Here is a 25,084-nt window from a genome sequence, read left to right as displayed (position 1 = left end):
ACCCAGCATCCCATCTCAACTAGGCTTTGTTGTTGGCAATGAGGGTACAAAAACTCTCATGAAAAATTGGAGGGGTCACAGGAGGGATTTAATTTGGTTTTATTGCCTTTATGTGGGAAATTAAAGGCCACATGAAAATGGGAATTTATGAAGGCAGACAAGGGTCTGCCATCCAAGCAGCAGCGAGGCTGGACATGTGACTTCTCTCAGAGCTTCATTCTCCCTCCAGGCTCTTTGGTTTGCCTTCACCTTGCACTGCTCTCAGAAGTATCTGTATTAATGATGGGGGATTCTGTTTGTTCATTTGGAGTCTCACGCAGCAAACTGACCCTTTCAAGCCCTTGGGGCTTTTCTGATAGCGAGAAGGAGTTGGCAAGTGGGCTCAACTCTTTCCTTGCCCTGACTCAGTCTCTGGTCTACCTTCCTCATGGCCACGGTCAGTTCAGGGAGCTCTGGCAGAGGAGAGGTGGTTGCCCTGCTGGGTCTATAACTCCGTTTCCTCCTAGCACTGGCTCTGTTCTGAGAGAGCAAGAATCAAACTCTTCATCTACTCATCCATAACCATTATTAGGGTACCCACAAAATGTGGTTCCCGGGGATCTTCTCAGAGTTCTGCATGATGCCAACTATGATGCTGGAAGTTACATTTTATGTGGAGTCCAGTAAGAATTCTATGGTGTGTTCAGTGGAGAGACACACACAGAATTCCGCCCAGTGCCCAGTGACTGCCCTGAGCCCTGTGAGTGGTAATAAGCTACAGCCAGGGAAGAGGTTGTGAAATGACCTCAGCCATCCAAAACGTAGTATCTGTCAAGCTCTATGCCATGCTCTGCAAAATTCCCTTGAAGTGCAGAGCTGTACCCACTGAGATGTCCAACATGGTGCTAAATATAATGCCTAGTGCCCAACAAGTGTCCATTTGATGGCCTTCAGAGAATGACACACCTCGGAAGTTTCTCTCCTGCCCACAAACCCCCTTGGCAGTGTCCCATCACTACTCCCTTTGGCCTCCTGATGACCACAACCCCACTGCCAGCCTCTCCACAGCCCCCTACGGTCTTTAAAAAGCCACATAAAATCTTTTTTTGTAAAAAAATGACAACTGGGTGATACACACAACTAAATAACGTCAAACACTGCAACAAAAACTTATGACATACTATATGCTGACTAACTGAACATAATTAAAAAAAAGAAGAACAACTGAGGTCAAAATGGAAGAAAAAAAAAACAAGTAATTTGTTTCAAAACTGAAGACAGACAAGAAAATATAAAACCCCAAATACCCAGGTAACAAACTTTAGTTTTATTTTGAGGTTCTTTTTTACATTGTTTTAAAAATAGCATGTCATAAATATTTATAAAACAGAACAATATAAGCAAACAGTACAGAAATCTTTTAAGTATAAAGTGAGATACCCTCTTCCCTTTTCTCTCCCTCCCATCTCCCATCAAGCCCTTTTTCTGGAATTAGCCACTGTTCATTTGGTTTGTGTCCTTTCAGATATGTCCCATGCATTACTCAAACATACGTATTCCGTGCATGAAATTCTTTTTTTTTTTTTTTTTTTGCACACAGGATATTACTGATTAATTCTTTTGAAGCATGCTTTTTCCATATGATTTAATGTGGTAACTTTTTCCTATCTGTACATGTTTACTTCATCAATTTTGGTTGAAATATATTACTCCATACTACAGAAGTACTATTACTTATTTAACCAATCCTCTGTTGATGGCATTTAGATCATTTCCACTTTTTCACTGTTACAAACAACACTGCAATTAACATCCTTTAAATGTTGATTAATAGTGCAAAATCACTCTCTAAAAAGATTATAGCAGTTTATACTTCTTACTGACAAATGCAACAGAAATCTTTCTGTTGCTTCTGGAAAGCCCTCAATTGACTCCATTTTAAAAGTTCCAGGTATAATTGCAAGTTTCAGGTTCGGAATGGGAGTGTTCATTCTTGCTGGGCTTCACTGTTGTCCTGATGCCTTGCAACACGGAAGCTGGAATCCAGTCCTTGGCACTCTCTCTCAGCCCAGGTGTCTAGCACCTCCCGGCTGCCAGCAGCAAAGACCTGTCCTCAGTGTTCAGGAAGCAGGCTTAGCTCATGTAGCCATCAGGGTCTGCAGTACTTCTGCTGCCCCCAGGCCTTTCTCCAGAGACCCAGTGAGTCAGCAAGAGACAGAGACCATCTCTAATTCCCACAGAAGAGTCTTTCGGCCTGTCTGACAAGCTCCTGTCCTCCCTGGATTTCCCTTCCTAGAATATAGCACCTCTCTGCCCCTGCTCCCAGGCCTGCTGCCTCTTGCTCAGCCCAGCCTTAGCCCCAACATCTCCACCACTGCTGGCCATGGTAAGGGTCTTGAGATGCCCACTGCCCTCTCACTTCTCCACCTGTTGTTTTGGATCAGAATTCACCTCATCCTCTAGAACTGGACAATTTACTACTCTTTTATCATAGCTGCCCAGGCATCCCTCTGCCAGGCTGCACTCCCCTCTTTCCCACAGCACCAAGGCCTCACCTCACATTTCCTTTATTTGTTCAACAAATATTTATTATGTGTTATGAACATTTCCTACTAAATTGCACAGTTCTGAAATAACTTGCATATACATCAAGCTCTGTATTTCTATTGCAATATGGATGACAGGTTATTTAAATTTTATGAATTTATTACTATAGATTGGATATAGTTCAGTCTTTTTCCTGGAAGAGATGCTCCCCTAGGTAGTTGCCATTAGAGTACTACAGTCCATCCCACTGACACGTTATAACTGCCAACGTGTATTAAGTACTCACCAAGTGCTGATCTAAGAAGTGAACATCTGCTAATTAATTCTCACCAAAACAACGCTATGAAATAAGTACTACAGTCATCCCATTTTACAGATGAGTACCTGAGGCTAAGTCATGTACAGAGCTAGTATCCAAACCCAGGCATCTGGCACCAGAACCTGCACCCTTAACCACTATGACATTCTGCTTCCCCATAGTGCTTTTCTGCATCAGATCCTTGAACAGAAGCCCAAAAATTCATCAATGGCAGCTCTGAGAAAGCCTGAAAGATGAAAGGTCCAGGACTTAAAATGAGAGCAACAGCTCTGGACTCTGGCCAATGGAACTCCTTAGCAAGCTGAGTGATCTGCAGGCAGTGGGCACCATTGTCTAGTATGTTCCAGTGATGTGATGAGAGAGATACATGGAGGCCAGTACTGAGGACACAGAGCTGTCAGTTCTGTCCTGCTAATAAGAAATAGCCATTCATTTCTCTTCTTTCAGCTCCAGTCATGGCCAAGCTCCTCTGAGTGGTGGTGAAGATGTCACTGTGAGAATTAAGGGCAAGGATTGTGGGGTCAGAGTGTCTGGGTCCATCCAAATCTTCGCTCTATTAGTTCATAGGTATGTGACCTTGAGATAAGTTGTAAAAACATATCTGTGCCTCAATTTCCTGGCATATAAAATGGTACCAATAAATGTGAACTATTTTAATACCATCCCAAAGGCTGGCCGACCACTTGGGAGCAGCTGAGGCAGGGAACATAAAGTCACAACAAGACATGTGCTTGTATAGGTGCTACACAAGGTACACTCAGAGTGGGGCAAGGAGGCAGCAGAACAGCGATCCGAGCAAAAAGAGCTGTATTAGTTTGCTTGGACTGTGAGGATAAAGTACCACAGACTGGGCAGGTTAAGCAACAGAAAAGTATCGTGTCTTGGTTCTGGAGGCTGGAAGTTCAAGATCAAGCTGTCAGCAGGGTTGGTTCCTTCAGAGAGCTGTGAGGGAAGGATTTGTTCCAGTCCCCTCTGGTTGGCCTAGGCGGCTATCTTCTCCCTTTATCTACCCACATCATCTTCCCTCTAGGTAATCTCTGTGTTCAAATCCCCCTTTTGTAAGGATACCGTATTTGATTACACCCACCTTAACAACATCATTTTTTTATGTTATAGGTTTATTTTTACAATTACAAATAAAATAATAAAAACATTTAAAAAATAGTAAACAACCGTTATCTGAAAACTGCTGGTACAGTGTTGGAGTTCACAATAATTTTTTTTTAAGATTTTATTTAAATTCAAGTTAGTTAACACATTAGTTTCAGAGGTAGAATTTAGTAATTCACCAGTTGTATACAACACCCAGTGCTCATTACATAAAGTGCCCTTCTTAATGTCCATCACACAGTTACCCCTCCCCTCACCTATCCTCCCTCCAGCAACCCTCAGTTTGTTCTCTATAGTTAAGATTCTCTTATGGTTTGCTTCTCTGTCTGTTTTTATTTTACCTTACTTATCCTTCTCTTCCCCTATGTTCATCTGTTTTGTTTCTTACATTCCACATATGAGTGAAAATCATATAGTATTTGTCTTTCTCTGACTGGCTTGTCTCGCTTAGCATAATTCCCTCTAGTTCCATCCACGTCATTGCAAATGGCAAGATTTCATTCTTTTTGATGGCTGAGCAATATTCCAGTGTGTGTGTGTGTGTGCGCGCGCGTGTGTGTGTGTGTGTGTGTATCACATCTTCTTCATCCATTCATCAGTCAACGGACATCTAGGCTCTTTCCATAGTCTGTCCATAATTGTGGACATTGCTGCTACAAACACTAGGGTGCAAGTGTCCCTTCAAATCACTATTTCTATGAGACCAGGTTGATCTTGATCCCAAAACCAGACAAAGACCCCATTAAAAAAGATAATTACAGACCAATATCCCTGATGAACATGGATGCAAAAATTCTCAATGATATACTAGCTAATCGGATCCAATAGTACATTAAAAGGATTATTTACCAAGACCAAGTGGGATTTATTCCTGGGCTGCAGGAGTGGTTCAATATCCACAAGTCAATCAATGTGCTATACCACATTAATAAAAGAAAAGATAAGAACCATAGGATTCTCTCAATAGATGCAGAAAAAGCATTTGACAAAATACAACATCTTTTGATTAAAACCCTAAAAAAAGTAGGGCTAGAAGATCTCAACGTCATAAAGCCCATATACAAAAGACCCACAGCTACTATCATCGTCAATGGGGAAAAAGTGAGCGCTTTTCCCCTAAGGTCAGGAACACAGGAGGGATGTCCACTCCCGACACTTGTTCAACATACTACTGGAAGTCCTAGCCTCAGCAAACAGACAACAAAAGAAATAAAAGGCATTGAAATTGGCAAGGAAGAAGTCAGACTTTCAGGATTTATAGATGACATCATACTCTATGTAGGAAACCCAAAAGACTCCACTAAAAAATTGCTATAACTGATACAGGAATTCGGCAAAGTCACAGGATATAAAATCAATGCATAAACGTCTGTTGTGTTTCTATTCACCAATAATGAAGCATCAGAAAGAGAAATCAAGGATGGCTACATAATATTCCACTGTGTGTGTGTGTGTGTGTGTGTGTATATATATATAATATATATATTATACAGATAGTATATATATATATAATATATATAATATATATATTATACAGATATATATATAGAGAAGATCTTCTCTACCCATTCATCTTCTCTACCCATTCATCTGTCAGTGGACATCTGGGTTCTTTCCATAGTTTGGCTATTGTGGACATTGCTGCTTGACATTGGGGTGCAGGTACTATAAAAAAAAATGAAATCTCGGGCGCCTGGGTGGCTCAGTGGGTTAAGCCGCTGCCTTCAGCTCAGGTCATGATCTCAGGGTCCTGGGATCGAGTCCCACGTCGGGCTCTCCGCTCAGTGGAGAGCCCACATCGGGCTCTCCGCTCAGTGGAGAGCCTGCTTCCCTTCCTCTCTCTCTGCCTGCCTCTCTTGTGATTTCTGTCAAATAAATAAATAAAATCTTTAAAAAAAAAAATGAAATCTTGCCATTTGCAATGACATGGATGGAACTAGAGGGTATTATGCTAAGTGAAATAAGTCTATCAGAAAGATAATTATCATATGATCTCACTGATATGTGGAATTTAAGAAACAAGGCAGAGGATCACAGAGGAAAGAGGAATAAATGAAACAAGATGAAACCAGAGAGGGAAAAAAATCATTTAAGAGACTCTTTTTTCTTTTTTCTTAAGATTTTATATATTTATTTGAGACAGAGAGAGAGAGCACAAACAGAAGGTCCAGAGGGAGAGGAAGAAGCAGACACCCTGCCAAGTAGTGAGCCTGACAGGGGACCTGATCCCAGGACCCTGAGATCATGACCTGAGCTGAATGCAGATGCCCAACTGACTGAGCTACCCAGGCACCCCACGAGACTCTTAATCTTAGGAAACAAACTGAGGGTTGCTGGAGGGAGATGAGGAATGGGGTGTCTGGGTGATGGACACTGGGGAGGGTATGTGTTGTGGAAACCACTGGGTGTTACATAAGACTGATGAATCGCAGACCCGTGCCCCTAAAACAAATTTAATTTTTTTTAAAAAGGAGCTGTAAAAGAGCAAAATAAACCTTAGAAAAAAGAGACAAATCAAGGAATCAATCCCATTTACAACTGCACCAAAAACCGTAAGATACCTAGGAATAAACCTAACCAAAGAAGTAAAAGATTTGTACTCTAAAAACTATAGGGAATTTATGAAAGAAATTGAGGAAGACACAAAGAAGTGGAAAAACATTCCATGCTCATGAAATAGAAGAACAAATATTGTTAAAATGTCTATACGACCCCAAGCAATCTACATATTCATTCAATCCCTATCAAAATAACACCAGCATTTTTCACAGAGCTAGATCAAACAATTCTGAAATTTGTATGGAACCAGACAAGACAACAAAATAGCCAAAGTAATGTTGAAAAAGAAAACCAGAGTTGGTGGCAATTCCTAGACTTCAAGTTCTATTACAAAGCTATAATCAAGACAGTATGGTACTGGCACAAAAACAGACACATAGATCAATGGAGCAGAATAGAGAGCCCAGAAATGGACCCTCAACTCTATGGTCAACTAACTTTCAACAAAGCAGAAAAGAATGCCCAGTGGAAAACAGACTCTCTTAATGACGTCATTTTAACTTGATTACCCCTGAAGTAAGATTACCCCCTCCATATAAGATCATTTTGGAAGGTACTAAGAGCCAGGACTTTAACATATGAATTTTCAGGTGACATAATTCAACCCATAACAATCACTAGTGAAAAGAGTTACCATTTACTGGACAACTGTCATGAGTCAAACACATGATAAACTCTGACTCTTAAAAACCCACAGCAAATCTTAAGGTGTCCACTAAGAAAATCAAGAATCAGGGAGTGCTAGTGACTTGCCCAGGATTATACAGCTAGTCATCAGTGGAGCCAAGATTTGGATCAGGACTGTCTGACTCCAAACCCAAGTTCTTTAGATGCCATATAACTATGTCCTTTTTAGTTGGTTCCTAACTTGCCAGTGACTTGGGATCGTTTCTTTGAAGATACAAGGGCTTATCTAATCTCTGTGGCTCCCTCTGGAGCTGCCCTGCATGGAAGGGGGTTGGTTCTGTTCACATACAGATCCACGGGGACTCCAGAAAATCACAGGCTAGCAGAACAGGAAGAAACTTCTGGTGTCATCTAGTCCAACCCCTCCCTTACAGATGAAGAATGAGCTACATACACAAGATCACACAGGCAGAGGAGAATTATCTTGAGTCTGCTCTCTACCCCCACACTGCCTTACACTGGAAGAAATTGTGAGCTTTGCTGGCTGATCTCATTTATTAAGCAAATTGTCTAACAGATTTGAGCCATTTATATAAAATCATGATATTAGTCATTTTCAATCAAATAGAGTCTGATGCAGTATGAAATAGCCAAGGACAGGTCTGTCATGCAAATATCCCACAGCTTTAATTACCAAATGGGCAGCCCCTCACATTTATCACAAGAAGCATTTAACTTCTTATACAACTTATTTTCTATGCCAATACTTTGAATAGTAAGAAATGAGGGAAAAGGTCATCTGTTTCTGTCATGGGAATAATTATACAAAAAAGGAAAAACGCATCAAATTTCCACATCCCTTCTCAGACTGAAAGTGTGGTGTTCGTCTGCCGTAGCATCCATCTTCCCTCAATCAGCAGCTCTAGGCACAACCACCTGGCCAGCATCTGGGGCAAATGTCCTCTGCCATGCTGGCTTCCTCTGTCCCCAAGTACAGCCCGAGTTTCTCCACAACATTAATCAGGCAGAAAGTCAGGAGAACTGAGACAGAAGCTGGACTGCAGGCTGGTATAATAGGTATGATTCCAGAAAAACAGTCAAAGATCTAGCACTTCCGGACACGACTCTGCCTGTGAGAAACAGGACAGCCTCGGGCACATTCCTTCAGTCTTCAAAAACTTAATTTCCTCATCTTTAAAATGAGAGAAATAGTTGCCTGTGTCACAGGTTGTGAAGATTGAACACCACAACTGTTAAAATGCACAGCACAAGACTTGTGGTGAATATAGCAGAATGTGTCAACTCGGCAAATCACACTATGTCATACACCTAAAGCTAACGTGACCTCGTGTGGCAACTCAAAAAAAAAATAAATGTAAAAATAAAATGCACAGCACAGTGGCTGGCACATAGTAGGGCCTTAAATTTTTTTTTTAATGGAAAGGGTATGGCAAGTAATTTTCTTCCCTCTAAAACTGATCACCAATCTGTTCTTTCCCTAATTCATATATAAATAAAGAAGAAATTGGGAGCATCACAGGCCCTCACGTGGCCAATCTTTGTTCTGTTGCTGCCACCTACTGCTGGATAGGCGGCATCCCATGCGGCTATTTCCTGGTGATGCACTGAAACACATGAGGGACCATATGGGGGTGTATCTAGAAGAGGCCTCCCCAGCACACTTCTCTTCATTACTATCATTCAGATCTGAAACATGCACATACCTGATTTATCTGGTCCCAGGAATTACAGCCCTAGTTCCATGACAGGAGGGGATTTTCAAAGAGAGGATGACATTTTCCTAGTAGGTGACACATTTCCAGCATTAGGAACATTAGGACAGCCAAGACCTGAGCCGCACCAGAAGTCAAAAAGTATGCAGCCTGCAGACACGTTTCACTGAACCTAAATAATGTTGGCCCGCACTGTGATTCATAAAATTCAAATTAGCCACCAATGCTTTAAATATCAGATTTCACCTGAAAAATATGCATTTTCAGATTATTTTCTCCCTAAATCCCAATAACAGAGACTTACACAGAATAAGATGGCTAACTAGAGAAAGACTGATTGGGGCGCCTGGGTGGCTCAGTAGGGTAAAGCCTCTGCCTTTGGCTTGGGTCATGATCCCAGGGTCCCGGGATGGAGCCCCACATCTGGCTCTCTGCTCAGCAGGGAGCCTGCTTCCTCCTCTCTCTCTCTGCCTGCCCCTTTGCCTACTTGTGATTACCTGTCAAATAAGTAAATAAAATTTTAAAAAAAAGAAAGACTGATTTTTACCTTCAAGTAATAATAATAATTAGTAACTACCAAGCAAACCATACTTGTTAAAAATAAGGGCCAGAAAGAAAATTCACAATAACATAGGTTATAGTCAGTCCAGCTAGATACAAAGAAAATGCTAATTATTGAGGCTTTGTCAAAAAATATTGATGGAAAAACTTCACCTTCATAAAGTATTTTTAGTAAAATAAAAATTTTAATTGGAAAAAATAAGTAAAAGTTTTATGTAAGAAATTGCTGAAAAATTATATTGGCTTAACCATCTGCCCTCCCTCCAATACCACAGAAAACCCATCTTGATAGTCTAGTATGCATCTGTATATGTCTGTATATTTCTCCATATTAAAATCTCACATACTCACATTCACATTGGCAAAGGCTTTTCATTCTTTGTCTTGTAAAAACCCAACTATATTATATATATTTCCTGGCATCTTTTTTTTTCTCATTTAACAATATCTTTTAAAAAATCCTTTCAAATCAGAATGGGTTCACTTGTATTTTTAAAAAAAAATCAATGAGGTGTGCCTGGGTGGCTCAGTTGGTTGAGCTTCTGCCTCTTGATTTCAGCTCAGGTCATGATCTCAGTGTCCTGGGATCCAGCCCCAATTCAGGCGCCCCACTCATCAGGTAGTCTGCTTGTCTCCCTCTTCGCTTTCCGCTGCTCACACTTTCTCTCTTAAATAAACAATGAATCGTGGAACACTACATAAAAAACTAATGAAGTACTGTATGGTGACTAGCATAACATAATTTTTAAAGCTTAAATAAATAAATAAATCTTTAGGGGAAAAAAGTCGGTGAGAGCAACTACCAGGTTGAAGAAAAGACATATTTTTATTTTTAAAAGAAGTTCCCAGACTACTTTGCAGAAGGACTGAAATAATTCACCTTTCCTTTGGCAAAGTATGTTGAGTACCTCCTTGCCTATAACCCAACAGTAGTTGGCATTACTACTTCTTTCCACCAGCCGGGTAGAGGTAAAGATTAATCTCATTATTATTTTAATTTGCATTTCTCTAATTTCTAATTAGATTGAGCACCTTTTCATATGTTTGCTGGCAAAAAGCTTTGCTCTTCCACAAAATGCCTGTTTACCTGACTTAGCCATGTTTTACTGGGTAGGTTGTCTTCTGTTTCCATTTGTAAGAGTTGTTGGTATATTTTCATTACAAATTATATACCTATCATTTGCATGATAATCATTTTCTTTCCAAATCAGTCATTTGTCTACTGACTCTGCTGATGAACTCTGCCATAAAGAAGTGTGAATTTATAAATATGATTAAACTTCTGGTTAAAGGGGTATTTCCCCATCATTCCCAATTATTGGGAATGTAGCCTCCCAGATGATCTTGCAAGACATTATTGTATCATTTTTTATATTTAGTATTTACATTTAATTTTTTTGACTAAACATAAGACAAGCATCCAAGTTTTTCTTCCAGATAGATAACCAGTTTTGCCAGGACCATTCATTATAGAATATATCCTTTCCCCACTGAACTAAACTAGCAACTTTCTAATGTAGAAGAAGCTTATATAGTCTAGGACTATCTCCAGAATCTTTATTCTGTTTTACTGATCTAGTTACCTATTCTTATGTCAATGTAATATTTAATTTATAGTATGCTCTGCTATACTATACCCTCTCTCACTAGTCTTCTTACCATATTTTTCTGAGCCATCTTTGGGCATTGCTTCTTCTTTATTCTCCCCACCTCAAAGCCCCTGGGATCCTAATAAGAACTGCCTTAGCTTGGGGTGCCTGGGTGGCTCAGTGGGTTAAAGCCTCTGCCTTCGGCTCAGGTCATGATCTCAGGGTCCTGGGATTGAGCCCCACATTGGGCTCTCTGCTCCGCGGGGAGCCTGCTTCCTTCTCCTTTCTCTGCCTAGTTGTGATTTCTCTCTGTCAAATAAATAAAATATTTAAAAAAAAAAAAAGAACTGCCTTAGCTTTACATATTAATTTTAGAAGAATTGACCATTTTAAGTTGTCTTTCTATCCAAAACATGGTGTTTTTATTTGTTTATGTCTTGTTTTATGACCTTCTATAAGATATATAACTCCTAATGATTTATTTGCTTCATATTAAGTCCTGTTTTTTTCTTATTAAATTTCTTCCTATATTATAACTCTGTTGTTATTAAGCAGTTGCTAACATTTCCATTTGTAGCTATATATTTCTGTAGATAAAAAATGCTGATATTAATATATTTTATCTTGCATCTAGACACCTAGTCAAATTACCTTTATTAACTCCAAGGAGTTTTTACTACAGCTTCCTGGATTTTCTACGCATATAGTCCTATGGTCAGAAAAAGAGCTTATTTTCTCCTCTTTCTCAGTATTTTTTTACCAATTAATTTACTTATTCATTATACTTGCATAAACCTCCAAGACAGTGTTAAATAATAACGGCGAGGGCAGGCATTTTTGTCTAGTTCTTGCTATGAATTAAAACCAATGGTTTTACTATTTTACCATTTAGGATAATATTTGCTGTGCATTTTGGTAGTAAATCTTTATTTTTGGGGGAAGTTTTTCATAGGGATAGTCCCTAATCTAATCAGATGTCTTTCAAACAGGTATGTTTATATATTTTCCCCTTAATTTGTTGATGAATGGATCATGTTGGTTCATTTCCAGTAGTTGTATTCTTGAAATAAACTATACTTGTTTTACTACTCCTGACTACTTTATTTGAATGTATCTGTTAATTTTTTTTAAAGATTTTATTTATTTGACAGACAGAGATCACAGACAGAGATCACGCCCCTATTAATGTTTTATTTATAAATGTTGCACCTATATTCATGTGATTACTGTCTATGACCTAGTTTATAAACATTTGGGGCGCCTGGGTGGCTCAGTGGGTTAAGCCACTGCCTTCAGCTCAGGTCATGATTTCAGGGTCCTGGGATCGAGCCCCGCATCGGGCTGTCTGCTCAGAAGGGAGACTACTTCCCCTCCTTCTTTCTCTGCCTGCCTCTCTGCCTACGTGTGATTTCTGTCTGTCAAATAAATAAATAAAAATCTTTTTTAAAAAAATGAAAAAAACAATTGGGACTCTGTCTGGGCCTGCTCTCTTCTTCAATCATAGCCTTTTAATCACCTTTCCAACATGTTCTATAGTAACTAGTACATTCATATTTTCCACTTCAGCTTATTCCCTTGGGGGATTTATATTTGGGGAGGAAATCAGCACTTATTTTCTTCTTTCAAACATACTGCCATAGAAGTACATGTAGTATTCCTTACAATTATTTTAATCTCTTTTGATTTCAATTTTACATACTTTTTGTTCTCCCCGTTTTTTCTTTAATCATAGAACCAGGGTTTGAACTCAGTCTTTCTGTTTCCAGCCCCAGGGTTCATGACCTTGCTCCACACTATATACCTTTTTTTTTGTTTGTTTATTTACAGCATAACAGTGTTCATTGTTTTGGCATCACACCCAGTGCTCCAAGCAGTACGTGCCCTATTACCCACCACCTGGTTCCTCAACCTCCCACCCCCACACCCACCCCACCCCCCCACCCCCCCCACCCCACCCCCCCACCCCTTCAAAACCCTCTGGTTGTTTTTCAGAGTCCATAGTCTCTCATGGTTCATCTCCCCTTCCAGTTTCCCTCAACTCCCTCTCCTCTCCACCTCCCCATGTCCTCCATGTTATTTGTTATGCTCCACAAATAAGTGAGACCATATGATACTTGACTCTCTCTGTTTGACTTATTTCGCTCAGCATAATCTCTTCCAGTCCCGTCCACGTTGCTACAAAAGTTGGGTATTCATCCTTTCTGATGGAGGCATAATACTCCATTGTGTATATGTACCACATCTTCCTTATCCATTCATCCACACTATATACCTTTAAGGTTAATTTAGGTTGAATCTGTAAATGTAAATCATTTTGACTGATTTGACTGAAAAGATTAGTCAAGTGCAGAAATTAGATTTTTATGAAGTTTAAATTATCCGAATTTTTCCTTAAAATAGCTATCTTGGCACAAATAGAATCAGCAATAATATATTCATGCTTGGCAAAATCTTGGAGAATTTGAATTGCCTTTAATTAGCAAGGAGACCTCTTGTTTTCCTTCATTCTAAAATTGTTTTTTGACCAGCACCAATAATTTCCATGGAAGAAAGCAAAATCCTCTTTATCTGAGACTATAAGTGTTATTTAATTCTTGAAAATGGTATTCAAACTAACATGAGATTTCTTTCAGTTTAATAAAATACTACCTAATTAGGAAGAAGCTTTACTTCTATCTCAAGGGATATATTAATATCATTAAAAAGAACATATGGTTGAGAAAGTTGTATGTACATTTATAATTTTGTTCCCTTCTGAATATGAAACACTATTTAATTAAGATTATTACTATCTTTAAAGCTTTTTTCTCAAAGGAAATGTTCTTCATTCTAAGCTACATATCTTCTTTGGGGGAAAAAAAAGCTTTTTAAGAAATCCTGAAATTCTACAAATAGATACACTCTGGTTGTATCCAAAGGAGGACTCCCTTCCTCCCTCCCTCATTATATTTCTATAGACAATATCAATCAGGGCCGCCGGCATGGGCTTTCTTTCTTTCTCTCTCGATGACAATTTCTTTTTTTTTTTAATATTTTTTAAAGATTTTTTTTTATTTGACAGAAGAGATCACAAGTAGGCAGAGAGGCAGGCAGAGAGAGAGAGGAGGAAGCAGGCTCCCTGCTGAGCAGAGAGCCTGATTCGGGGCTTGATCCCAGTACCCTGAGATCATGACCTGAGCCGAAGGCAGAGGCTTTAACCCACTGAGCCACCCAGGTGCCCCTTGATGACAATTTCTTAACAACTGTTTTTTCATGAGAAAACTAGAGAGATAAACCAATTCTCCATATAATTCAGGCAAAAACAAAAGAAAAGAGCATAGGGCCTGGCAGAAGGGTACAGACTGGACTTAAATATAGACTCAGACTATTATCCATCCATCCACCTTGCTTTCTCCTCATTTGAAACATCTCTGCTCTCATGGTCAGTATACTTCAATTTGTCCCATGTTCCTCTGTTTTACCTCCATCTTAGAGATCCACTTTCTTATTTTCTTGCTGTATGTATAATCTGATCTCTGCCTAAACAATTCTTCCAAAGTCCACCTTCCCTGTTATGAGTTTAACTGCATCCCAACAAAATTCATATGTTGAGGTACTAACCCAAGTAGCTCAGTATGTGACATTACTTGGAAATTTGAAAATAAGGCCATCGCAGATATAATTAGTTAAGATGAAGTCATACTGGAGTAAGGAGGCCCCCAATCCAATATGGCTGTGTCCTTACTACGAAAAGGAAATCTGGCACAGACATACCCACAGGGAGAGTGCCATGTGATTTACAAAGGCAGGGATCAGAACATGCCAAGGAATGCCAGGATGGCCAGCAAACCACCCTCAACTAGGGGAGAGGCATGGAACATATTTGTCTTCATACTCTCTGAAGGAACCAACTCCGCTGACATCTTGATCTCAGACTACTAGCCTTGAGAAGTATGAGAAAATACCTATTATTTAAGTCACCCAATCCATGGTACTTTGTTATAGAAGCCCTAGCAAACTAACATATTCCCCCAAATGTAATGGTATTTGCTCTACACTCAACCACGTTAACTCTCTAGGAGAGAATTTTAACAGCAGTCACTAAGTCCCTGTAAAATTCTCTCCTAACACTGCAAAACTATAGTCCGTTGACCCTCTTCTGTTGATTTTTCTCGCCTTCTTCTCTGATTTCTCCTCCTCCAACCCCCCAAAATGTCAGTGGCCCCAAGTTTCTGTCCACAATCATTTCTATTATTAATGGTAATACATTTTTTGAAATAATTCACTTTTCTTGAGCATATGTCAGGCATCAACCTAAATATTTTACATATACCATCTTAATGAATCCTCACATCTACTCTGAGAAAAATGCTATCCTCTATCGCATTTTGTAGATGAGGAAACTGAGGCTTAGGTTCAATATCTTGGGGCACTTGGGTGGCTCAGTGCGTTAAGCCTCTGTCTTCGGCTCAGGTCATGATCCCAGGGTCCTGGGATCGAGCCCTGCATTGGGCTCTCTGCTCAGCGGGGAACCTGCTTCCCCTCTCTCTCTGCCTACTGTGATCTGTCAAATAAATGAACAAAATCTTTAAAATAAAAAAATTAAAAAAAAAAAAGAAAGGTTCAATATCTTGCCCGCAAAGAGTATGAAACAGAGCTGAAATTCAGACTCGGGTGGGTCTGACTCTTGAGCACAGACTCACTCCCATACTGCCTCTCACTCTTTCTCCACAGAGAACAGGTCTCTCTCTACCTGTCCTCTGAAACCTTACAGAATTCTGCTGCTTTGTTTTCTCTCCAACGCAAAAGAGCCCATATTCTGTACCTCGAGAGCCATTTCCCTCTCATACTCCAAGTCTGAATTTCCACCTTGAACTCCTCTTGTCCAAAACTGAACCCTTCCTATATCCCTCCAAATATGCTTCACCTTCTGTGTCCCCTGTTGACTCCTCTGCCATGCATGCTTAGAAACATCACAGCATTTTTTATTCATCTCTGCTCCCCCCAGTCCCTTTTCATAATCAGTTTCCAAGTTGTGTTAATTTTACTCCTGAATGACTAAATTATCCACTTCTCTCCATTCCACCTGCCTGAACCACCCCCACATCTCCTCTGAACTTGCTTTATAGTCTATTTCTATTCATCTTGAGTCATTACCACTTCCTACCCTCTATTCCAGTGACTGGTCTACATGTCTTATATCCCCCACCAAACTATGAGCCCCTACAGGGTAGGAACTGTGATGCATCTCAGAATTTGCCATAGCACTTAACACAGTATCTAGCATATGGCGGGTGCTTAGCAAGTATTGACTGGCTTAATTTGTAAATTCTCTAAGTAAATTCATATATTAGCCAAATTGCCTATTAGACCATTTGAAATCCACAGAGCTCAGAGCAGCAAAACTGTGAAAGTAGATTCAAATCATCAAAATTGCCATGAGATCTGATTCACCTGAGTCCCATTCTGATCTTGTCAAAAGTTGTCATTAGGCACAGCAATCCTGCTTTTTTGCTCCTGTGGAACACTCCAGGCTAAACCATCCACTGGCACCAAAGCCCTTTTCTCATCATTCCCACCACACCCTGCAGGTCAGAATATGTCATTATCCTTCATGTTTCAGTCTATGAGATGCTAGGTAGGTGCCTAAACCCCTTTGCAGTGATAATAACTCTTGCCGAAGTACTTTGAACTTGGCAGGTCACCCTGTTGTTATGAGCATTCCCATGCCCAGAGGCCACCACTAGGAGGCTCCAGCATGTCTCTAAAGCCAGGCTGTTCAGCAAGTCTCTGGGAATGACTGGGGAAAAATTCCAAGTCTTGATTCCAATCTCCATATAGGGGAAAACAGGGCAATCCCAATGATCACTCACCTCAGTATATAGCCAGATGTCCCAGGGCCTGATGCAGAACAGATGTTATCTTGTCCCAGCATATTGGAGATTCCTGGTGTGGCAGTTATGTGGATGGTCCTTGCCTGCAAAACAGAAGAGGATAAGATCTAATCATCTCACAAAAGGAAGAGGGGCTTTGAAGAGTGTAGCATTACTCTCTTTTTTTTTTTTTTTTTTTTTTTTTGGCTTTGGTCAACTAACTACGCATACAAAGAGCATCTTGGTGCTACTGTTAGTGTTTATGGCACAAACACACGTAACCAAGTACCCCTTCTAAAATGTTCAGTGATTGCCACCTTTGACATTTTACATATATCAAAGGGATCAAAGGTTCTGTGTATAAGTAGAAATCCAGACCCATGAAGTATTTCGTTCTTGGAATGACTGTGAAGAAAAAGGCAAGATCAGTGCTCGCTTCGGCAGCACATATACTAAAAGGCAAGATCAACAACTTTATTTCCTTTACAAGCTTGATTTCAAATGAGGTATGACAACTAGAGTCATTCGCAAATTTTTGTAAATTAATATTTAACATAATCAGAGAGTTGCTTCTAAATTGTAGGAAGAATCAAAAACATCTGGCAAGTAATATATTCTACAAATTGAAAACACTTAAGTCAGTTTTCCAGTAAGCTCAGAAAAGGAACATTTGCACACGCCTCTAAATTGTCTTAGCATTTATACATGCAAACTGAGAAAAATATTGTATATTGTGGGAAACATAAAAACAATATTTTAAAAGAAATAACCTTTCAACAACAATTCCACCATATACCATGATATATCTACACTCACGCTAGTCAAAAGTATCTATAAAATTTAATATAGCATGACTTTATTACAACACAGGAACAATGTACAAATAATATTTAAGATCCTGAGTTCCCAAATAGAAGCTTTGAGCCTTAAAAAAAGCAGTTGGAGTAATATAAACTTTACTGCTTAAACAACAGCAAAAAAGACTAGGTGATGTAATTGGGAACTTAAGCAATCATCTATTTGCACAAAAGTATTCATATTTCTAAACTGCATAATGTTTTAGAATAAGCACAGTTTTAATAGTTAAGGATCAGACTCTAAGTTTTGTTTAAATAAGTATTTCTCATATGGTAAGGCTGTTGACATCAAAACTTTGGGGGGAAAAATTAAAATATGGAATTTGCCAAAATCCCTCTTTATAAACCACTAGTGAACAAATTTTTAACTATTCAGTTGTTTCTTATAAATAGATATAGTCCTACTGAGGATAACTGCATTTTTTAAAAACTTTTTTTCTGGAAAGGTGGACAACTAACACTATTTTCTATTCTTATTCAAAATGGATGTCAGTTAACATTGCCTTATGTAATTGTTGATAACTCAATGTTAACATCCCAAGAAATTGCTGTTTGCCCTACTTCCCCAGCCCATTTTCTTCAATTTACAGCAATAAAAAGATGCTAAAATTCAAAATTTTATGTGTGTACGTGTGTGTATTATGCTACAACTTTTTTCTTTGCTTTTTTTTTTTTTTTTTGAGAGAGAGAGAGATAGCAGGAGGAAGGGGCAGAGGGAAAGGGAGAAGAGAATCTTTTTTTTTCCTTTTTAAGATTTCATTTATTTGACAGAGAGAGTGCAACAGGCAGAGCAGGAGAGGGAGAAGGAGAAGCAGGCTCCCCACTGAGCAGGGAGCCAGATGCGGGGCTTGGCTCCATCCCAGGGTCCTGGGATCCTGACCTGAGCTGAAGGCAGATGCTTAACTGACTGAGCCACCAGGTGCCGTGGAAGAGAGAATCTTAAGCAGGCAGCAGGCTCCACACCCAGGATTGAGCCCACAGGCTCAATCTCATGACCCTAAGATCAAGACCTGAGCCAAAATCAAGAGTTGATGCTTAACCAACTCAGCCACCCAGGTGCCTCTAGATTTTTTATTTTCTTAATTAAAAAAAAAAACAAAAAAACACTGAAACATGAAAATGAAAAAACTCTGCTTTAAATTTGGATTTGCTCATATTCCCACGTAATTTCTAGGCTGAAACTTTTGTCCTGGTTATTTTCACTCACAGCTTTCTAGGAATATTTGCATCATGGTCCCTTTTTAAGAAAAATGATTAATTCCATCTTGTCATTAAGTCACTATACCCTCATCTTCATTATTATCTTCTATAAGGCGCACAGTCTCCAAAACATTTTTAGGAGTCCTGTGTGCCCCATCACAAGCATCCAACATGTTAAAAAAATACACTCAGCCCCTTTTAACAAGTCCAGCTTCCTCCTGTCCAACTCAAATCCAGAGGGCTTCATCCAAATCTACTTTCTTTCTGAAGAGCAAGGAGGTAGCTGTGGCTGAAGAATGCAAGAAATCTGGATACTGGCCTCCTCTTGGGTGCCCGCGTGACTTCTGATTCTCGAAAGGATCTTAAGTTGCTCTGAGTGAAGTAGCTGTGCTCTTGAACAGCTTCTCCACTTAAAGATCTCTGCTAAACTTCTGCAGAATCGCATAATGGCAACTTCCTTCCTACTTCCGTCTCTAAAATGTTTGGGAGTTGCTAAAGACAAATAATTGCAGGGACTACTCTGACACCTAGGGAAAAGTGTCAAAAAAAAAAAAAAAAGTCTTTTGAATTAGATCTCTTGACTATGATCAAAACTGTTGCCTATTTTTCTAGTGCTTGATGTGCCCGTTTGAGAATCCTGCTTATCTTTCAGACTTTCCACCCAAATTTATCTTCTGAGTTACATGTTTTCAATTGCAGCACAGATGGACAGGATGACAAAGGAAGCTCTATGCTACAGGGACAGCTGTTTATTTCAGGGATGGCAACTCACAATACGAGGCCCACAATGATTTCCTTTGTGTGTGCTTTTCTGTTTTTTGGAATCTGCTAGGATCCTATCATCAAAATAGTATGAAGCAGTTTGAAGACCTATCTTCATTGCAATTCTCCCTAGAAATACGGGCTATCTGGTGTTTGCTGGGCTCACCCTGACAGGCCCACATATATACTTACACAGCTCTTTTGGTCTTGGTTTGATTTACTCTCCTGGGGAGAGATGAGGTTTCTGTACAATCTTTTATCAGTTATGTCTGACAACGGGTCTTGCCGAAGACTTTTTAGACGTGTTTTTCTTGTCTTCTTTCCTTTTCATCAATAACTGACAAGAATAAAGATGAAAGAGAAAAGGCTTGATCCTGATAAGTGACATCTTTGGTTGGCTTGACGTTGCCTACACACTTTTGTCACTTTTAGAATGTTTGTTTTTAAGAGTTGTATTCTTTTGACAAGACAAGGTATGAAAATATATAAGATGTTTTTCAGAATATTCCAAAATGATGTGTTCTGAATTTTCCTTTACAGCTGTCAGAGTTTTCAAGCTGGTACGTTGCAACTGTTGATACTTAAGACATATGATAGTAAGCTCCATTCACCCACATAATAAACATTTAAGTCACCACTATCTGCACACAAACCAATGCCAGGTGTTATCTATGATCATACCTCAAGAAGGTTCATTGGAGAAGGGGAGATATAGGTCCTCGAAAACAAAAAAATTAAGCCACGATATGAGCAAGTACATAATAGGCGGTCAGACTGAAGATGGTTGTATCTAAGAGTAAGTATGCAATAAATATTCTTTTAGTACAATTACACATAGTACATATTATAATAATTTGATCTCAGTACTAGTATTGAATATGTTTAGCAACACCGTAAGATAATTCAGCTATAACAGGTAGTGACTTGATGTACTTCGGGTAGAAATGATTACTTTCCTAAGCCTGTGCTCCCTAAACAAAGTACAGGCAGCGATTTGATTTTTAAGCAGAAAAAAAAAAGTTTGTTTCCAACTTGCCAATGTAGTGAAGTTTAAAGAAGAGACTGTTTCTGTTTGGTAAAGCATATCAAAGAGGTATGTAATGTTTTGAGTGAGATAGCAGAGGATCAAAGATAAAACTTCATCTGGGGATCATGCTTCTAAGCAGAAATATCTTTTTAAACTAGACACATCAAATCACCAAAAATTAAAGGTGCCAATTTACAATAACAGCTGTATTCATCTAATAACATGTCATAAAACCAACAAAGCCATGCTCTGCTGGAAGGTACTAGCAAATATCTACATAAAGTCTCCCCTCAGACTTGCATATTATCTAGAATAGTAATTTACACTTGCATGGTGTTTCTGCTTTCAAATATTTTCACATCCCATATCAATAACAATGAAAAAGGATGTTATATGATGTGCCAGATACAGCTGTAATGTAAACTGAGAGGGAAAATGTCTGGTCCATTAGGCAGCGGTTGCAGGCACGACAGCTTTGTCTTTTGTACACTGTATTATGTGAAGATAAACTCCAGACTATGAAGCTGGACTCCAATCAAAACAAAATCAAAGAGGGCTGGCAAAACCACCTAAAGTCCAAAGCAAGAGAAGCACATTGGGTATGTGAATCAAATGTCTCCCTACTGACCTACACAAAAAGAGGGAAGGGATAAAAATAGAACATAGGTCTAGATTCCACTGGTTAATTTAAACTGCTTGTCATTTCATCTTTAAATCTGCCACTCTAACTGATCAGGGTTGGCAACAAGGAAATCAAGTGCGGTTTGTAGAAAGGACCTAGTAGGAAAGAGAGAAAAAGCTATGCACCAATATACTCACTAAACCACATGGCAAAGCTAAACACAATGACCCCAGAAAATAAAACAAACTGTGAAGTGGCTAAGGCAATCTTCCTTTAGGACTGCCCCCTTTCTTGGGCTATTTTTCACCTTGTCTACTACCTCCCTTTTATAATTTATTAGTCCCCCCAATTAACAGTCATACTCCCCAACCCGCTACTCTCAGGCCTTGGAAACAAGAAAAAAGCTTCAGTGTGAGTCAATTGAGGTCAGATATTCTCAACCAAAATGTAACATATAATACCAGGTATTTGGAAGTAACTTTAGAAGTCTTTTTCCCCTAATTTTTCACCCTCCACATCAGTTCTCCTATAACAATCTTCACACATGGAATCCAGCCTGAGTAAACACCTCCCCTGATTGTAAATCAAGGCTTCCTGGGGGCAGCCCATTCCATTTCTGGACTGCTCTAACTATTAAAAGGTTTTCAGTCATGCTAAACAAAATTAGCCCCCTACAGTTTCTCCTCACTTGAGAAATATAAAACAAGTCCTTCTCCTCCTGGCAGCCTTTCGATTTACTTGAAGACATCTGTCACCTCCCCCACTGAGTACCATGTCCCTGCAGTTCAAATAGGCCCAACTGCTCCTCATATGACATGATTTATATGCTCTTAACCATCTCGCTCATCCTCTCTTGGACATGCTGCAGTTCAATAAAGTCCCTCTTCGAAAGTGTGGAAGACAATATTGCAGGGAGTCCCTCTTGCCCAGAATGAAAGAAAATAGTGTAGGAATGGCCTAAATATGGAATGAACGCCTTTATCTGCCATTAAAAGAATTGCAGGCACCAAGGATAGAATGAACAAGAAAGGGGTTCCGATTATTATTATTATTATCAGACTGGGGGGAGCATGGCAGGAAGGTGGGAAAGAGAGTTCGCCATGCTTTTCATTCAGTGATTTTCATTGGATTTTACAAGGCAAATGAGAACCAGCTGAGTGCAATGCTCTCTGCTAGGGATTTCTGGAAAAACAAATGAGTAAGACACATCCTTGAAAGAATCCCACAAACCTAGCCTCTGCCCCCTGATCCCCTCTTCTTCACGCAGATCACAATCACACAGGTCTTTTTCATGAGGCAGCCTTGAATTACTCATCCAAGTCAGAGCACCTGGCGGGGGTAAAGGCCTTCTCAGGAAGATGAACTTGACCTGACCCCAACAAAGGTGTTAACGTCTGTCCCGTTGGACCACATAAGTATTTACTATGCTTGCATCACTGGTCCCATGGACACTTTCAACCCACCAGCCTAGCTCTTGTACACTGTACTCCCACTCCCTAGTCTGAGAGCGCTCCCCTTCTCAAAACACAGCCTTCTCTTTCTTCGGCCCAGATCCCCTGAAACTATACAACTATTATCCATTCTCTCTGAGCCTGAGGGGGGCTCCCCGAGTTCCTGCTGCCTGGCAGCTCCTGAGCACGGGGCCTGTCTACCCGTCGGAGCCCCGAACAAGTTGCCCTCTCTTTGCCCTCGTCACTGTTTGCAGCCACCAGTAAGGACACACATACTGAGGCTGTTCAGCTATACCAGACATTTATGGAATCCAGAACTGAAAGCCCTGCGGATCATTCGTTCTACAGCTGACAATCATCCGGGAAGCCCAGAAAGTTAGCTGACCCCTGTGAGGTAACGGAAGGGACCCTCGTGATACAGTGTTTATTATCTTGATTTCCGGCTCAGGGCTCCTTCTGAGGGAGGACGTTTTTAAAATCTAAACACTGGGGCGCCTGGGTGGCTCAGTGGGTTAAAGCCTCTGCCTTCGGCTCAGGTCATGATCCCAGGGTCCTGGGATTGAGCAGGGAGCCTGCTTCCTCCTCTCTCTGCCTGCCTCTCTGCCTAGTTGTAATTTCTGTCAAATAAATAAAATATTTAAAAAAAATAAAATCTAAACACTTTCTGTGAATTTAAAGAATCAGCCTGGGAGTGGACGTGGCTCTGTCTCGTCCTCTTAACATTTTAAGTCAGGGGGCGCCTGGGTGGCTCAGTGGGTTAAGCCGCTGCCTTCAGCTCAGGTCATGATCTCAGGTCCTGGGATCGAGTCCCGCATCAGGCTCTCTGCTCAGCAGGGAGCCTGCTTCCCTCTCTCTCTCTCTCTCTGCCTGCCTCTCTATCTACCTGTGATCTCTCTCTGTCAAATAAATAAATAAAATCTTTAAAAAAAAAAAACATTTTAAGTCAGAAGTCTGAAAACTCGACGCCCACCACACCACACGGAATCTGTTTGCTAACTGCCTAGCAAAGAGCTGGGCGGAGCGCTGGTCTCCACAGCAACTCCCGCAGAGGGCGAGGATTCCCAGCGCAGAACTTGGCGGTCCTGGATTTTCGTTCGCCGGGGCCTTCTCACCGCCCAGGCTCACCAGCCCCACCACCAGGCCGAGGAGCCAGGGGCAAAGCTGCGGCGACACAGGCGGCCGAGCCCCGCCTCCGCTTACCCCGCCGGGCCTTCCCCGGAAGAGGGGGGCGCACTCACTCCCGAGGAATCCTAGGGGTTCTGACTCCAGGGCGCGCCGGACCAGCAGGGGGCCTGGGCTCCGTACCCTCTGCCCAGCGGACGAAGCGGACCTGGACAGCGGCCCACGCCGGCCGGGACTGAGCGGAACCAGGGAGCCCAACTTGCCCGCGCCGCGCTCCGGGCCACGCCCCCAGGCCACCGCCTTCGCCCGCCCCCTCTCTGCTCCCGACTCACCTCGCGGTCGGGTTCTTCCACCCTTGCGCCCCCACCCTTTCTCCCACGCCTTGTGCCTCTACCTCCCCGCACCGCTCCGCGTTCCTCAGAGACGGCGCACTTCCGCTCTCCGCGGCGGCTTCCAGGCCCCGCCCAGAGGGGCGCGAAAACCCCCCACCGTTAGGGCAGTACCCACTGGCAACAAGTCAGATTCTCTCCTAGGTGCTCTTGGTTTGAGCCCCCATGCGGTAAGCATTCGTACTACCCAAGAGTGGATGATTAAATGTAATAATATGAGCTAAGAGAAAACGTAATAGGTGCCAGGCTCTGTTCCAAGTAATTTACCAGTATTGTGCCCCTTTTACAAATTGGAAGACTGAGGTACAGGTTAATTAAAAAGTTTAAGACTGATGGATAAATGGGAAAGTGGCATAGTTATACAATGGAATGTTACTGAGCAGTAAAAAAGGAGCCAACTGCTGATATGTTGCGGATGAATCCCAAAACCATCATGCTAAGAGAAAGAATCCAGACACAAAAGAAAACACAATAATCCCATGCACATGAAACTCTAGACAAACCAAATCAATAGTGACAATGAGCAGACCAGTGGTTGTCTGGGGCCAGAGATGGGGCAGGAAGGAAATTTGGGGGGTGATGGATATGTTCCAAAACTTTATTGTGATGGTGGTTGCACAGCTGCGTACACTTTCCCAAATGTATCAAGCTGTACACTTCAAATGGGTGATCTTTGTGGTATGTAAAATGTACCTCAAAATCCTGCAAACAAAAAAAGAAAGAAAGAAAGAACAAAAGAGAACTCTGGATAACACCAAGAATAAACGGAGAGGAAAGA

General features: G+C 40.8%; 1 long non-coding RNA gene across 1 annotated transcript; it reads right to left on the bottom strand.

Moving 5' to 3' along the window:
- Positions 1–1,285: 1,285 nt before the first annotated feature.
- Positions 1,286–24,326, bottom strand: LOC123947890. Its single transcript, XR_006819877.1, has 3 exons — positions 24,250–24,326; positions 16,877–16,980; positions 1,286–3,336 (listed from the first exon to the last, which is right to left on the bottom strand). It is a non-coding gene; the product is annotated as an uncharacterized LOC123947890 (long non-coding RNA).
- Between the last annotated feature and the right edge of the window lie 758 nt (positions 24,327–25,084).

This window comes from Meles meles, chromosome 8 (genome assembly GCF_922984935.1).
Source record: "Meles meles chromosome 8, mMelMel3.1 paternal haplotype, whole genome shotgun sequence".
In the NCBI taxonomy this organism is placed as follows: Eukaryota; Metazoa; Chordata; class Mammalia; order Carnivora; family Mustelidae; genus Meles; species Meles meles.
The sequence above is the reverse complement of the archived record's forward strand: the minus strand, read 5'-3'. Positions and strand labels throughout refer to the sequence as shown.